This window comes from Malurus melanocephalus, unplaced genomic scaffold, assembly GCF_030028575.1.
Source record: "Malurus melanocephalus ecotype Western Australia unplaced genomic scaffold, MMel_1.1 scaffold_151, whole genome shotgun sequence".
NCBI classification, from domain to species: Eukaryota; Metazoa; Chordata; class Aves; order Passeriformes; family Maluridae; genus Malurus; species Malurus melanocephalus.
The window spans coordinates 152,516-170,535 of record NW_026623383.1 but is presented as its reverse complement, the minus strand read 5'-3'; the positions used below and the strand labels follow the sequence as shown (position 1 = coordinate 170,535).

General features: G+C 39.0%; 1 long non-coding RNA gene across 1 annotated transcript; it reads right to left on the bottom strand.

Annotated features, from left to right (window-relative positions):
- Positions 1–408: 408 nt before the first annotated feature.
- LOC130576773 (uncharacterized) lies at positions 409–17,702 on the bottom strand. Its single transcript, XR_008965708.1, has 3 exons — positions 17,444–17,702; positions 4,972–5,050; positions 409–1,911 (listed from the first exon to the last, which is right to left on the bottom strand). It is a non-coding gene; the product is annotated as an uncharacterized LOC130576773 (long non-coding RNA).
- Between the last annotated feature and the right edge of the window lie 318 nt (positions 17,703–18,020).

Below are 18,020 nucleotides of genomic sequence, written 5' to 3'. Positions count from 1 at the left end.
ATTCAAGCTTAAATTTCTCAAGACCAATTACTGATTTCTGGAATCTAATTGTCTCGCTGGAGCATACAATGCTAAGTATTTTTGAGGCTGTAAGCAGAGACTTAGGTGTTTACATTCTGTTTGAAAACTCATCTTAGGTTGAGGAAAAAGTGTAATATTTTTATTTCCTTCTCTAGATTCCTATGTGAGACTGGAGCAGGAATGAAAATTCCTCATCTTATAAGTTAAAACATTTCAAATCACAAATTTCCTCTCTGCCTGGTTTTTTATTTTATTTTATTTTTTTTTTTAACTCTTGTTTGCTCCTAGAAGTTACAGATACAACCTCTTGCTGTCTCTGGCCTGAAAGAGGCTCTTAAAGAACTCCATTACACAAATATACATACATACATAATTTTAATGGTCACACAGCAAGGAAAATTTTTCACATTATGAAACTGATTATAGCCTATATACAAGGGCATAATGCATAACCACAGCACTTCTTATCACAGAGTATTTGGGTATTTTGAACAGGATCTTAAATCAGTATGGGTTCTCTGAAGGTAATGTAGCCATGAAGGTTGAAATTAGATGAAACATGATGAACGAACTTTCTGACCATGGCAGAATCACATCTTTCCTGTCCCTCTCCAAAGGACTTGCAAGAGCTCAAACAGCATGATTTACCTTGCTATAGGAGGTCCAGACAGTCCTTACAGTGCATTTGCAAAGGTTTTTTGGTCACAGAAATACTGCTGACAAAGGCATTATTTACACTGACAGGTCTGATAAGAGGATGTAAACACCTCTAAAGTGCCATTCCTCTTGCACAATTAGAGCCTGGGTGCTGAATCAGCGCTGTGGGGACAGCCCTTCCTGCCAACCACCCCTCCTGTTGTTCAGCCTGCACCTATCTGTGCTGCCATCACATCATTCCTCTTCTTCAGGGCTCCACACGAGCCTCAGAAAGCCCAGCAAAGCCTTTTGCTAACCAGCACAAAATTGTTGTGCCCCTTTTTTTAATCCAAATATTCCATAAACTAACAAATTAGAAGATTAGCTGGACGTGATAAATGGTGAGAATCCKTACCGTACACATATTTTTTTGCAAGTGCACTGTTCTTGAATTACCAAAACCAAGCCCCCTAGATTAAAAACGTGAGTAATGCCAGATAACTATTGACTGGTTTAAAACTTCTTTTCGTTTAAGTTTGTAGATTCTGCCAGAAGCCAAATGACTCCATCCAGATAGTAAACYACAGTACTATCTGAGCAGAGACAGACCTACTCTGTTTGCAAAACACATAAACCCATCTGAAGTCCTTCATCCATATTGGGTAAAAATCAATGGATTCAAACCTCAGATAAAGGTTTATCTTTTATTGTCTTGTRAGAGATAACAGCAGAGGTGATGATATGAGCCAACAAGTGTTTACAATTGTATTATTGTATTTCATAAGCTGCCACTCCACATCTGTCAGCATATCTCTGAGCTGTAGCTACTAAAGCAGAGTACAGTCTGGTGCTGCTTGAGATGCACAGTAAAAACAGCAGCTGTCACATGGGAGTGTGCAGAGACGACAGAGTCAGGCTCTCCTTGGAGATACACAGGGGCAGGATGAAAGACATGCTCCAACATCGGAAATTCCAGCTAGATGCAAGGAAATCACTTGCACTTGCACTCAAAATCACCAAGCATTAGCACAGATTGCCCAGAGAGGCTGTGGAGTCTCCATCCTTGCAGTTATTTAAACATGATCTGAGCAACCTGACCTGCTGACCTGCTCTGAGCAGTGCGTGTAGGGTGGATTACACAATATCCAGAGGTTCGACCACCATTATTCTGTGACACTGCAAGTTTATGGCCAGTTATTATATTTCAGTTGAAGGACCACTAGTTAACAGGTTTTGAGGATTTTTCACCATTACCTATTGAAAAAAAAAAAAAAAAACCAAAAAAAAAACCACCTTAAAACTGACCAGAAATGTACATGTTGGAAAGATTCTTTCAAACGAAATTAACAGCTGGCAGCACAGCTTCTCAGCAAATAGAGTTAACTTAGACACAGGGAATTTTCAGCATGCCAGAGTATGTTTTCAACAGATTTGAGATGAAAAATACAGATGATATATTTTACRGGAAAAATCCAAAATGTTTCAATTAGTAAAAGATGATAATAGTATTAAAAGACCATCACACAATACACACATGCACATACATGTATRAACATAAATAAAATATAAACATATACGGAAATTATAAAAAGAATACCAAAAATTCAGGAAAAGTGACCAAGGAGAATCAAAATAAAACAAGGAGAGAATATCCAAATGGAATTTTCACAGTTCAATTTTGAATTTCTTTGGAATTTTCCCATCGAAAAAGCCACTTATTTTCAACATTCTTCTTTGTGAAATACATCTTGTACTCTGTGGTGCACTATTTTCCAAAGGGAAAGTTTCGTGTCAAATTTTTATATCAGTTCTCTTCATCTATTCCTACAAGAGCCAGCATCTTTGAGGAACATGAGGAMTACAACTTCTATTTTACTGTGCCACAATTTTCCTTTTATCACAGTAAAGCAGTGAATTCTTCCCGTTTGTTACACATTCCTGTAGTGTTTCACAAAATGGCATCTACAAATTTTACTGCCCTATTTCTTTCTGGACCACCCTAACAAACAACTTCTGCTTTATTTTTTAGAATGAGCCTTCTTGCTGGCTTTTATTTTCCTGTRCCACCCTGGCATGATTTACTGTAATCCAAATTTAACTGTTAGCTTGCTGCACTGCACACCTGACACTATGGCACAAATAATACTTATCAATATCCCTCCAAGCCCCTCAGGCTATTTAAGTCCCCCAAGTGTTGACAAACAGAAAGGACATAAATATTGTAACTTTCTTACTTCAAAGTGTGGAGAGAGGTGATCAAATTAGCTTCCCAGAGATCCTAGCAATCAGTCCTCACTATATTAAAAGCTGTGACACTATGCATTTTGTCCCTGGGTGAAAGCATATAACATTTATGGATGTGAGTTATGGCCGAGCAAGGAGATTTGTGCTTCCAGTGGCATAATGCCACTAAAGGTCATGTTAGAAGAACTGAAAATCTCTGTATCACAGAGTTATAAAGACTCCTGATGTTTCAAACTCACGGCAGTAAAAAATGAGAATGACGGAAGCTTCTGTACAGTAAGTGTCRGAAGCAGCTGCTGCTCCACAGTCAGTAAGGAAAAGGTTAAGATTTTCTGGAAGTGGTATCTCCACAGATGGCAAATTCCTCTTTCTGTTCAAATGAGACTGTCAAAAACAAAACAACCTCTTTCCCAGAGAAAGAAAACTAATTTTCCACGAATTCAACCCTTCCTTCTTCCACCATTTCCTCAGCTGTTGGTTTACTGCCAGCTCACTGCATCCTCAGCCCTCACTCCCAGTAGTTCTCAGAAAAGATCGTGTTTGCTGCTTGCTGTTGATTCCCAGCCCTGGTTACCCTACTCTTGCAGGGAACATTACATTCCCCTTTCCCCTGCTATCATTCCTACTTTTTCTCTCTTACCGTTGTGGTTGCAACCCCAGTCTGCAATAYCATGTGCTGTTTGAGCAAAAGACGCTACCTCTCCCTAAAAAATCTGATTCATTCACACCTCTGAATTTAAAATGTTAATTGCCTCCGCAGTTTATTAATCTCAACAGCATCAAGCTAAGCCCTTTTTTTCTGATGATTCAGTTTCAAATCTGTGTGTTACCAGGTTTTTTTTCAGATCTTCTCATTTTCCTGTGACAATCTTCATTTGCTTCACTAAGATCTTTAAACTCTGCAGACTTCAAGAGCTGCAGTCAGTACCCTTTTTTTTTCCCCTTCAGCCTTCCTCCAAGGCTTAAAAGGCTTCTCATACACTCTCCCCCTTTTTTTTGGTCATGTAAGAAGAATTAACTGTAGATCACAACTAGTAGGAGCTCAGTTAAATGTCTTAGTTAAGTCCTGTATCCTTTTACAAATGCCTGAGCACTCATCTGTAAGAATGTGGATGTACAAATCTGCCATTTCTATGAACTTAAAACTTTCTCAGTAGCAGACCCATTTCTTCAGTAGGTGTTGTAGTTCTGCTCATGGTCTATGGCTCTGGAGCATTAATAACTTACGCATCACTGCACTTCCAGCTGGTTTCAATACTTTCACACAGTTATACAAATGGAGGAGGGGGGGGGGTTGTTATGTTCTAAGGATTTATATAAAAATCTGCTCAATAACATAAATAGACTTTATTAGGTAAACAAGCCAGCAGGAAAACAAGATTTCGGTTATCAAAACTYGAATGAAAATGTGGAAATGTGGAAAAACACATTTATGTAAGAGTGCTACATTTTTTAGGAATTTACATGGAATTCTGAAGTGTCAGACATTTCTGTAGGTCTTGCTGCATCTGCATACACATGTTCATTTAGCTTGTGTCTACACACACAAATCAGATGGCAACACTGGAGCCGCACACTGGTGTGGCAAAGAGGCACTGCTAATGACATGGCTGGCTATAGTGTTTTCATYATTTTTAAGGAATGAAACCTCATATAATTGCTTTTTGAACATATACAAAAACTACAGCCAAGCTGAGGAAGAAAATCCCCAGCCAAACTATTTATGCAGAGGGATTCCTCCAGTTCTTGCAAGGGAGACATTGCAGACAGACACCTATTTCAAGGCACCTAATTTCAGTGCTGTGCTAGCCCATTGGATATGCCACTTTCAAGCATAAATTCTGCCCATAATTCCCATGCRCAACACTCACAGGGGCTCCTTTTCCAGTCTATTTCTACAGGCAACTATACTATATGAACTATGCAACAGGCACACACACCAACATGTACTGTTCTAGYTGGACATTGTACTTGTTCAGCTGATGAGTAACTTGAGAGAGGGCATTCAGAGAGGCTCTGTGTGCTCCAGAGCTCAGCTAAACAGGGAACCTCTCCAAAGGTTGTACTTACAGCATTGGGGTCCAGGGCCAGCTTTGGTCTTAGAGCAGCTAAGGCTTGTAACAGAAAGCCCCACTTCTGTGAGAAGAGCCTGCAGAAGGCACCAACAGGAAAAGATAAATACTTTCCATAGGAAAATTGTGAAATCCTTTCGTGGTATTATCACATATTTTCTAAGTATATGGAACACAAAAATTATTACTTCAACATCTATTCCATCTGTCTCTCTCTGTTTGAATTCCACTTTCACTCCCTTCCTAATTCTAACCCTGCTTAATCAGCATCTCTCCCAAAACCAGACTTCTTGCAGTGCCCAAAGTGCCCTGAGTACCATGCCTTAACTGGCTGGTTCCTTGATGACTGTGCCAATTACTCCTGATGAGAGTGCATAGGAAGCAATCTCTCATTTTGCTAATCATAATTCCAATTATCAAATGGGTTCCTCTATTGTTTTTCTTATGCCTGTTTTCATGAGAGTAGCCATGAATTTTCATGTAGCCTTTGAGTAAGCTGTGCTGGCTGCTCAAGTTCTTTCCTTATAAATATTATCTAGAGCTCTTGATCCTGGGCTTTCCCAGCTCACTCAAGGATAAAACCTAGCTCATACAATCTCAGCTGAGGAGCAGCCTGTTCCCCTCCTTAACCCTCCAAACGAAGTCAAGCCTGTCAGTTTTTACATTGGAAAATCCTTAMAAAATATGTCTCTAGTAACTCCAAGGAATTTCTTGGTTGTTAAACTATCCCATGACAAATTGGCACTTTTAAACAGAATACAGTMTCATAATTCTTGCATTTCTCTAGATAAATGTTAAATGAGGACACTGTGGCAAAATTCCAATATCTTGCTGGAAAGCAAAAAGGTTAATTAATCYTTGGTGTAGTTTCAATCATGAACAAATAAAAATTTTAGAAGAGCTCCAGGGTTTAGATTTCAGCAGAGACTGCTATGCATACAGCAAGACTGTGGTGTTGTTCATCAGTATCTGATGCTCCACCGAGAATTTTCTGTATGAATCCCAAAATTCAGGATTTGACTTTTATTCACATAATGAATCTTAAGCTGAATGGCTGAGCCAAGTTTACCAAGATGTCAGGACATCTTTCTAGTTTTAACTCTTCTTTTCTCTCCTTTACCATCTTTCYAGTACCTGATTTCTTTTCTTTTCTCTTCAGAGATCACTGCTGCAAGTTTCACACCAGAGGCAGGCTATGACCTGCACTCTGGCATTTCAAACAACTGCAGAACCAAGGGTGTAGTCCATGACAGGAATTTGCCTGTTGTGTCCTAAGACAGCAGTCACATGATAAACCCTTATTTTTCTATCATGGTCTCCTGTCCTAGACACCATATTTTCCCAAAGGTGAAAACTTTTTTATTTATAGAAAAAAATAATGAGGCATTTTTCTCTCCATTATAATTGAATAAACATTGAGTGAAAGATCCTAATTTCCAGGAGACCCCAAACTGATAGTTCTGATCCTACATCGATCAGAGAAGCTTCTTGCCATGACTTTTTTGGGAATCAAATCAGCCCCCAAACCTCATGAATGATGCTTACAAGTGAGTTTGTGTTTACTGCTGGCTGTTTGGGAGTGTGGCATATGAAAAATAAGTCCTGCAGCTGCTGTACCAGGGAGTCTAACACTGAGYACACACTGCATTGACAGTGCAGCAAGCGTGACAACACACTGACTTACAGAACAAGGCAGCACATCCAGCATCAAAGTTTAAAGAGCTGAAACCTGATTTGATGTCTTTGCAGAAGGACAGAGAGGACTACTAATGTGTATTACAAGAATGATGTCAATTTGAGCTGTGAAACAGAACTATGAGATAAGCCACAGCCAAAACTATAGATCCGGGTTTTGTCTCTATCTGCTGTGGGAAAACAGAACCTTGGATACAATAGCACCTAAATCCTGGGCTTAAGACTTTGGACTTCAATCTAATTTTTCCATTTYTGAAGGTTTTTCAAAAGTATGTTCAGATTTAGTCTAACACAAATTCAGGCACAGACCCAAAATTTCAAATCAGACTCTACTGAAAATGAGTTATCCAATTTATGCCTTTTAAATCCAAATTTGTCCTAATTTCTAGGAAGTTCAACCTCAGTTAAACTGATTCTGAAGTTCTATGATAAAGTTCAGATTCATATAGTGGAAACATTTGGAGAAATTAGGATACCTAGAGTTGGAGGAAAATACAAGGRTGAAAATCAGATGGAAAATATTGAGAGGAATAGCTGCCTGCCAGGAGAGGGGGAAGAAGGGAACACTACTGCATGGCTCTATTCACAGTTCTGTCTGGTAAGACACAGAGAGCCAGTTCTAGTGTGCGCATGTGTGAAACTGCATGCGGCCTCAGTGAAGTTGTTGCTGTATTGTTTTGCACACAGCTTTGTGCAAAGCTTTGGCACACATAGACCAAGTGCAAATTCCATAAGACCCACACAGGACAGTGATGGTTGTGCAGAAACACTGAGGGGGTAAGAGGAGGGCCATGCGTGGAGAGGGAGCCCAGACTATGTGCTGGATATGCCTGACAGGATAAAGAACTTTGAAATTGCAGGATGGCTCTAAAACTCAGCAAAGTCTTGAATGGAACTGTAGCAAGCAACAGACAGAATGGGCTCTCTCATGAAAAAAGGAGAGGAAATCCTAACAGTGTTTAGAAACTTGATGAAAAGAAGAAAGCAGAAGCAGTAGCTACAGAAGATCTTGAGATCAAAGATGGAGATTTTTTTTAAGGTGGAAAAGCCAACAACTTGCTTGCATTATGCAGCAAAAAATCCCAGAGCAAAAAGAGATGGAAGTGGCAAGCAGAAGAGAGGGGAGATGGGAGGGGTGCAACCAGAGAGCAGCATCCAGCAGGGATATATTCCCTGCTGCTCATCCCACACACCGCTGCTACCAGCCATAGGGTGCCTGTAGCTTGCACAGCACCATCATTTGCTCCAGACAGCTGCTTGGCTGGTTATATTCCTCTTTAGCCATTCTGGGATGTGTTTTTAGAACCTAGATCAGATCTACCTACAAGACATCATTGCAGCTGACCAAAGACTATAGTGACAAATCTGAGCTGGGCTCTTGCACYCTATGAGTGTGGGCACATGCAGATTTTGGGCACAGCCTGTGCTCAATGTACACTGAATTTTTTTTAGTATGTTTTCCCCAAATTGATGGCATAGCCCAGGAAATTAAATCTCTCCTCTGAGCATTGCACTGGGACCTACAGTACATTTTAAATTCCATGGCTCAGACATAGCAGTTTTTTGATGACTGTTCATATAATGAACTGCACAGTTACCCACACAACAAATGCTGAGAAGTATCTTCCAAGTTAAAACATTAATAATTCTTTGACAGATGTGGAAAAAGTTAAGGTGAAGCTTTCTTGGTTTTCTTTTCCTTTTTGTGAGACATTCAGCATTTGGCTCAGCCCCAACTTTATGTTAAATGTACTTCGTGCTCACACAAGAGTTAGAGGATGTTGAGCATCCCAGAGGGCTGGGGACACAAGTTCAAGGCTAAACCTTTCTTAAGAAAACATTTGAGGTTACCTTTAAAGTTATAGGCCAAATGGCAACAATAAAACAGGTAATAAATTACTATCACAACCAGAGCCCCGTATCTCCTTTGCAAGCAAATATCTGAACAAGACCAAACTACCGGTAATGCAATAAAACACAAAGGGTGTGGAGTTTGTGTAACATGAAGACATAATTTCTGCTTCGTGAATCTACTTATAGAAAGAGGAATAAATTTCCGGGAAGTAAGCAAGTTCATTTAAACAGAAAATAAACTTCAAAGAGAATAATAAAAAGGGCAGGGCAAAGGCAAGGATCACTTTGTTTTGAACTCTGTACAATTGCTGAATAAAAATGTCTGCTATTTAAATGTAATTTTTGGTTTAAATATTACAGTTTCTTTTGCTACTCTTGGCAAAATTGTTATTTCTATCATTACTTTTTTTCTTAGGCTCTGAGGTTAAGGTTTCACAGGGACCCTTAGAATTCATTCCCACAGACTCTCTTCCAGGATTATGGGTTGCTTATAGCTTATCTGAAAGTGTGGAGTGGTATTTTTCAGATACCAACATCGTATCTGCAAAACCAGCACTGGTTAGCTCARAGTTTGAGAAACTGGATGTGTCACTACTGCAGAAAAAAGAATCCCATTCTTCATTCTTTCTTTTCAAGCTGCAATATAAATTTCAATTATAAGGAACCTACTTCTGAATTTTAACTTAAAAATGCACATCTTTAGCACAGCAGGGGATTGTTAGCTGACAAGTCAGTTCCTGCTTTTTTYCCTGCCTCTGATCCAAATTCCTCTTTTAAAAGACTATTTGTGATCCTCTTTAGCAAGGCATATCAGATATTTACCAACCMAAGAAAGATTTCAGTTCTTATCAAATGTTGGAGCTATATTTTATCTACAATTTCCTTATTCTCCTGAGAGCTGAACCAGCTGACATTTATGGATTTGACTATTAGCATACATGATATATCTTAACTCACATATGCATTCTGCATACAGTGGCAAGGATTGCCAGAAGAAAAAACAGTTTTTAACAGTTAAATTTCCCATGGCATTTAGTGGACCTAGATACCTATGGGGCTCTACCTCATTTCCCTGCCTTTGAAAGTCCCAACCAATATTAATATTTAACCGTTTTTATAACAACCATTTTAATACCCAAAAGAAGACAATTGGTGTTTGCATACAACAGATCCCAAAGACCCAAGAAGATAAAGAAAATCAAAATATAAAGTCCACTGGAGCCAGAGGAAAGACATTGTGTGACACTAAAGACATCAGGATCATGTTTTTGGCTATCTGCTATACTGAAAGCTGGGGGAAAAAAGAGAAAGTTCCTCATTTACCCATAGGCTTGTCCTCTTGTGAACATCAAATTCACATGAAGCATGAAATGTTTMTGGAAACTACAGCATTGTTTTGATCTGGTTAATGTTTCTTTTTATAAAGTTTTTTATCTTGTTTTTCAAACAGTGCTAGCACCAAAATGACCTGCCAGCTTTTATTTTTAAAGAACTATGACTGGTCAGATTCCTAGGAATAACATTTAAGCCAGAGGGCATGTGGTAGCCAAAGATCCTCTACACTTATGAACAAGTATTCTATAAAACATTGCTTCAAGCAGAGAAATGTGGCAGATAAGGCACTGCTGGATGACARTTACATTTTTGTCAAAGTAGGAAAAACAATGTCACAGTTCCCAAAGGCCCCATCTCTGTAGGCTTGAAATAGAGCAAAAAATTAAACAGAATGAAAAAGAAAGCAAGCACTGTTTTCCATTTCTCAAGAACTGCCAGTAATAAAAAGACAATGGATAAGCCTTTCTTGCACTGTATTTAATATTTTTGCATCTTCATGAATGTTATGTATACAAAGCATAYATGTCAAGAAAAATAATACCATCAGTGCAACCACAGAGCTGAGAAAATAAGCAYTCAAAGGCAGGGAAGCACAGTCTCAAATTAGAATGCTATCCCTGAACTTTACCCTGCTATATTTATTCTAAAATATTGGATTTGTTTTAGAAATAAACAAGAGAAATATTGGTGATTCCAACAGCACAAAAAAACATAAACCATTTTTTAACAACTCAGCATATTTTAACAACTCAGCATAATATCCTTCACCAAAAGTAATGTTTGGCCCTTCCACACCTATAGGCTGGAGAACTTCACCTCCTTAGCTTTCTGCCTGTCATTCTTGAATTGCAAAGGTATATTAATTAAGGTAACTTTGTTTAAACTGTCTTACTGCTCAGTTATCTTTGCACAAAGAAGGAAAAGTTATTTAATGTGTTTGGAATGAAAAATGCAGTAGATACATTCTCCTTGCTRCAAAAGGACAAATTATGAAATTCAGTTAAATTTAGTAAAATCGTACACAGTTGGTATAAGGATTTAGAAATCAAAACTAAAGATTTCCTTCTAGTACTCAATATTACTACTATAATYTTTTCTTAACCCACTAAATGTTAATGCTCTCATAAATTTGGCAACACACACTGAGTACATCCAATTTTTTTTACTTATGTGAAATAAAAATAATAATGAATTCATTAACTGTCTGCATTCATATAAATCAGGGACAGATAATTAAGTACTTTACAAATTCACCATTGAACAAAGTGTTCCTGCAGGTTAAAAATAAATGAAATGTTATATTAATTCCTGTGTTAAGGGATTAGAGTCAAGGATTCCTGCAGCATAGTGGAGGTTATCAAATGAAACCACAGAGGAGAAAACAGAGGATACCAAGACCACAGGAAACCCATTAGACCCAAATGTAATTATGAACTAAGTAATTTGGTCCTGGGATATTTCAAACAAAATGTTTCCACGAGAAATGGAACAGTATTTATGGAAATGTGCATTGCTTCACCTAAATCTGAAGCATTTTGCATAAAATTCTGGTCCCTCATTGTTCAGAAGGGATGAATCTGGGATGCAAAAGCAGCGCAGGTGACTGGCATGAGCCAAAGAAAGGATAGGCTACCATACATGAAAATACAACAGGCTTATTTGTTTCACCTAGTGAAGGTCATTAGTGAAACTGGAATACAGCGTAACACCGGAAAGCTAAAATAACTTTTTCAGCTATTGGATAATGCTAACACTTGATGCAAATTGGAATTGACACTTTTACAATAATGTAGATTCTTAACCAGCAAAGAAATAGGTTTCTGAAACAGACAATAAGTAGAAATAGAAACCTAACTGCTAACAGAGAGACACCATTAACCTGGGAGAGGGATGGTAGGATACAGTTTGCAACAGGAGAGACMCAGACTTGATGATCCAAAATGTCCTTTTGAATTGTATCATCCTACCTAATAGCTAATAATCCTGTAAGTATGGTATACCCTTAGGTTTTCTGGGATTCAGCCATCTGTAGAAGACTGGGCATCATGACTATTTCAAGGACTGCAACAGCTGATGGGTAATACCACCTCAAAATCACTTTTTAATTTAAATCAAGAGCTCTCAGGAACTGCTTACTCAAGCTTACCCTTTTCCTGGAAACACTCTGGCTTGCTGTGGCTCCAGATGTGCTGCCAGTGGTATCCCTGCTAACAGCAGCTTCCTGTACATGGGTTAGCCAGGACTGTTCTGTGGGGTCTCATCCCTGAACAGGCTCCTCTGCCAAGCGCTGCCCAGTGACACAGCCCTGCTGCAAATTGCCTCGCATTCAGCACAAGCACTCAGAGAGCTGGAAACCCTGCATGGAACATGCAGCAAACCTAGAGGACTGTGGGAGGGACAAGCAGTGTTGAAGCAGCCAGGATTTGGAAATTTTGACTTTCAGGAAGAGGACACTTTGTTAACATGAACTGTAGATCCTGGAATGTTCCAAGCCTGGCTTTCTGACTTCAGCCTGTTTTCATCAAAGGCCATCTTTTTGTCCCACCCAGGGGTCACTTTCTGGTCTATCTGCAACCTTGTCACACATGGTGAAACTGCAGCTATTGCTTACTGAAAGAAAAATTTTCCTGCCTACAGCCATCTCCTGCCATTCCTCCTGCAATCTCATTAAGCCGTGTTTTGCTTTGCTGACACCAACGCTGCCAAAAAGCTCAGCTGGCGAAGGACTCTGTGTTAGTAATGTGGCTGGCATTCTGCCTCCTGCAGCTGAGGTCACTTCTGAGCACTTCTGAGTCTCTGCTGGTCCACTCGGAGAGCCTAAAGCTCTCTCCCCCTGTTCAGCTTCCCAATGAAGTAGCAGGCTTGCAATTGGACTATTGCACTGGCCTTGCTCCATCCACAGCAATGATAAGATCTGCAACTGCTATTTTTCTTGCCTTGCATCTTCTCTTTCCTAGCCASCCACCTGAGTTGTTGATATACTTCGTGATCCTGTGTTCCCATTCCACTTGAAAGCTCCAAGCAGCCCTGCAGACCATTTCCCCTAATTCACTGAAACAACTCGGCTTTGCTGGAGGATTTTACTAAAATCGTTTCAAATTTGGGTTAGAATGCTTCTTTTTCAGTTCCCTTGTGAAACTGTCATCACTCTCATTCTTGCAGGTTTTTTCATTTCAGAGGCCAGAGGTGTGAAGCACAAACTGCCTTCTTTGCAGTCTATTAACAACTTTAACTGTAGCCTCTAGAATGGAGTTCATTTCACTTCACCTTAGCCATCTAAAAGTCAGCCYAAGTCAATAATTTAGATTATCTCTATAATGACAAAGGAGACATTTCTTTTAGAAGAAAAACTTCTACACTGACGAATGGGGAGGTCTCCCCCTCTGGAGACATCTCTCCACTGCATGCATATCCAAGACACCTAATACTCAGAAACAAAAGGTAGATGAGTCTGATGATTGATGGTTTATGTCTTGACAGTATTTTGTAAACAGGAACTAATTATTTCTGGCTCTTAAAAGCTAAGTAAAACATTGTAGCCTATTTCAGAAAAGGTAAATAGAAGTACATAGAGAATATAGGACCTGCCAAAAGACTGGCAATCACTGTCGAAATCACAAGACAAAGACAGGAGATTCTCAATCMCAATCCTACTAAGACCATTAAACCATGCCTCTTTCAACAAACACCTTTCTCCTTGTTGCTTGCGAATGTATCAACAGCAGTTTTACACAGGTCATTAATTGCTTGTAGTGCCTTGCCTAAAAAAAGTGATCACACACAACAGATTTTCTGTCACTGGGTTGCCAGTCCATGCCATAACCCCTTCAAGCCAGCTTGAAGAGTSCATCCAACTTCCACATGCAGAGCAGCCCTGAGTGATACTTCACTTCTCTGGATTCAGTAAAATTCAAGTGGAGACACAGTTGTACCAGAAAAGTGTTGGTTTGGCTTTTGCTTTTATTCCCAGGAAAGAAGGGATATGAGCAAAAGCCATCTTTCCTCTGATCATAATTGTGGAAGGCTTTCCAGCTCCAAACATATTTTCTAGAGTAGAGCAAACCTTGAGCCTTCACAAGTACTGTGTCACCTTCCATACATAAAAGTTAGGCCAGTGAACATTCAGGTTCTTAGGTTATCCAAGCCCCTATGTGTGTATCTGTAATAATATACATATTTACACATACTTGAGTGTACCTGGAAGTGTTTGCATGTGCACACACACCATTTTATAATTTTTAGGAGTAACTCTTGATTCTGAAATATTTGTTCTTACTAATGAAGCACACAGCTCACCAGAAATTTGTATGCTCCTAAAGGGGAACTCCAAAGAGATAGATATCCTTCACTTTGTCAAGCTGGACTTAGCCTTCTGAAAAGACCGACAAGATCAGGAAGGGAGAAGTATGGCTATAAAACCAAGGTGAATAATTTGTGGTGCAATGTAGTTATAAAATCACTGGACAAATACCTCCTGTGCCTCTAATCCATTGAGCTGCTGGATGGGGAGTACATGTGGAGAAGCTCAGCTATATCATACAAAAGGCAGCATGGGAGTCCTGAATTCTTATTGCCAGCTTATCAGAAAGAGCCATAAGATAAAAAAGGAATTGCTCTTTTACAAACAGTTCAGTAGCTGAGAGCAGGGTTTGTTTGTGGTAAAGGCAGCCGTACACCCTGCACCCACTCTGCTACTGCGCCGAAAAAGAAAATGTAAGAATGCAAAGAAATAGCATTTTAATTTCAGATTGTWAATGCTACACTCTGCTCTTCCTGCCCCATGCTTCATTCCAAGGAAATGCTGCAGCATGCCAGACATGACCTCTTTTCATTGAGCAGAAACAAAACTGAGGAAACTGGAAATGACACTTTTTACTATGTTTAAACCCCCTTCTCATAGTAAGCAACAGCCACACCAGCAAGCCACAAACCAAGAGACACCTTAATGGTCCAGGAAGCTCAGAGATCTTTGAGTTAAATATTGAGCAATGCAGGTGCAGGCTGCAGATGGGAGGTTTGGGTGTGAAAGCACGCCAAGTGCATAACAAAACTCGATTGAAGGAAGCCAGTATTAAGATCTCAGTCTGAATTCATTGCACATAGACAGCAGGAATTCCACAGATASCCTGTGTGAGAAACAAGAAAGTTTTCAAGGTTCCTCAGTGTGTGAGCCACTGGCATAAAAAGGGACCTGCATGGCTTTGGTCTCTCAATTACAGTTATCACTGGGCACACTCAAGGATATCTTCTGCTAAATACACAGGGGTGAATAACTTCTTGGTGCAACACAGTTGAAGTGAGTGCAGAATTTAGTCTTTATTCACAGAATCAATGTTTTTTCAAGATTTGTGTCTAATTATTTCAGAATTAAGAACTGAAGATTTTGCTGGTCTTACCCCATCATGCTATTTCATCTGTAAACTACAGGAGGTAATCTCTTACACACAAAGCTTAGTGAAGAGAAAYCTTATCAAAGCAGTCCCTTCCATTTCCGTGGAACCATAGACATACTGGTATTTGGAATCTGGGACATTGTTCATGCAGTGGTTTTGACATATAAAATAGTGTGTGAGCCTACACTATTCCATTACTGTTGACTACTTAAAAGACAGACTTTATGATTTATTTTTCATGTCTTGCATTTCTTTGCTTAGGTTCCAATTTTTCCTAACCTTTTTAGCCAGCATTTTAAGTTTACACATTTTTAGTTATCATACCAGAAATATATGCAGTATATTAGGTTAGACACATATGCAAGCCTTTGTAGAATGTAGGAGACTTCACAAAAACTGAAATTCTCTCTTCCTCAAGTGTCTTTGAAATTACTTCTAAACTTTTATTCAAACTTAAGGATAGGATATGTAAATAGGATTTATGTATTAAATGGGCTGTTAGCATATGGGTGAATTTGGTCCAGTGGGTGTGTATGTTGATTTTCCACTCTAGAATTTCTGATCCTCCCAGTTCTTCATTACTACCTGCCAAGATCACTATTGTTAGATTTGGATTTTTCTACACCTGAAGACAGATTTATAACCTTTATGGTCAAAGTATTCCACATCTGATCCTTTTTCTATTTGCCTCTAACTCTCTTTCCCAGCTCTGATTGTAACTACTTTGAACAGTTCAAATGGATTGATGATGTTTTCATTAATTATTCATGCAACTAAAAGCTAGTTTATTAAGAAAATAGGTCTTGGTTTCTGGAGTTCTGGAAAAAAAGCATGTCACTGAGGACTTCCCAAAGTTGATGGTGTCCCCATAGAGGTTCTAACTTTCTCAAGTGCTTATTTCTGAGAACTTCCAGCTCCAAAGGACTGGTGATTGCAATAATTTTCTTTGGAAGATATGAGAGTTTAAACATTTCAGGCTTARTGGCAAATTTTGAAGCTACTTAATAGACCTTTCTGAGAGAAACATTAATTTTCTATTTTGAGTTATACAATTATTTCTGTAAGGTAATAAAATTCAACTACTTTTGAAAATGAATGTTATACTAGCTGTCTTATTTTGTAAAATTGTATTTCCTTAAAGTTTGATAGTTTGGCTCTTAAAGCACCTTGTCTATTTTCAATTAGATCTTAAATAACTGGCACAGACACATCTCTGAAACCCAATAATTAAAAGCTCTGATTTGAGACTTCTGTATTTTGAGTTCATAATTCTTACCATAAGCACACTCCAAAAAGAGATTAAACTTTGTGCCAGAATGTAATGTTACAATTATACCACATTTCTTTTTCAAAAGTCAAGTATTCAAAGATAGAAGAACAAAAAAMCAAAAATGGTATTAAAAGTAAGAGCCATTAGTTTATCCAAGAAAAATACATACCCTGTACAAAACTGGAGACTCCACAAATCCCAAACTCTAAATTTCCAACTACTCATTGAATACACACCTAACCAGTAGCAGTTTGTCCAGCCCTTTTATTAGTATGCACAATATATTGCCCTCTCCAGAGGTGCTCTGCAACTGCYTCATAAAGAGGAGAAAAGGCAACAGGCACAATGGAAGAGGCCAAAGGAAGACTTTGGCTATTGTTTGCCCCAAAAAGATGACAGAACAGATTTGATGCCTGCAGAAATAAATACAACATATTTATTTATAAAATATTCTATTTGTAAATTAATTATTTATAAATACAACTTGTATTTATTTTAAAAAATAAGCTTCAGAATTGCTACAGCAGATTTTTATGATGGTATTTCTAAACAACTTTTTACCAAAGGTGGAATTTCTTCACTGATGTGAATCTGCTTTGAGTATTTCAACCTCACTAGGTTTTGCAGAAGCAGTTCCCTCAAGAGGTACTCACTAAATGAATAACTTTGCTGTTCATAAGGGATCCAAAGAAGCCTGAGGAGAGCATGCCTTCTGTGTAGACTGAGAAGAGTAAACTGAAAAGCCGAGTTCATGTTCCCCTAGTTGTGCTCTTCTTAGTCCCATGTAATTCAGACATTCCAGACAGACTCTCCAACAGACACTGAACAGCAGTGCTCTCCCAGCAGCAATGCACTTGTAAAGGCAGCCATCATTAACATTCCCACWGCTCTTCCCACACCCATCCCTAGTAACACCCTTTTACCAAGTTTCTGAAAGCATCTTTGGATCTTTGGAAAGGTCTACAATGCTCTATGTCTGTTCCTGTTCTGGTCAACTGTCTCCTCTCTAAAGACCTCTTCCTCTCTTCCATCTCTCTTGCATACTGTGAAAGAACACGGTAGGGATAAGGATTTCATTTACAGTTTTTATAGATACAAAACCCCATGCTTATACGACCCAGGAGAGATAAAGAGATAAAATCTAATTTCTGGGTAGTTTTCAGTAACTTTTTCCTGTTTTGGGAACTGTTTTATTTCTGTTTAAATGTTACTATAGATACTGGAATTTAGCCTCACAAAGTTACATAACCAGCCTTTGCAGAGGCGAGGGCAAGGGTGTCCGGAGGGACATAACACCCTCCTGTGTGAATCTGATGCAGAGAGCATTTGGAGCAGAAGTGCTGGGAGGGAAAGGTACCCTTCACACCTCTCTCCAGGTCCGGGAGGCTGTGTGCCTGCCCTGAGGCCCACAAGGGATGGAATATGGCTGAAGCATCTGGGAATGACTGGGTGGGTGAAAATAGTCATAGGACAGTCAWAAAAAATATTGAAATAGTAACA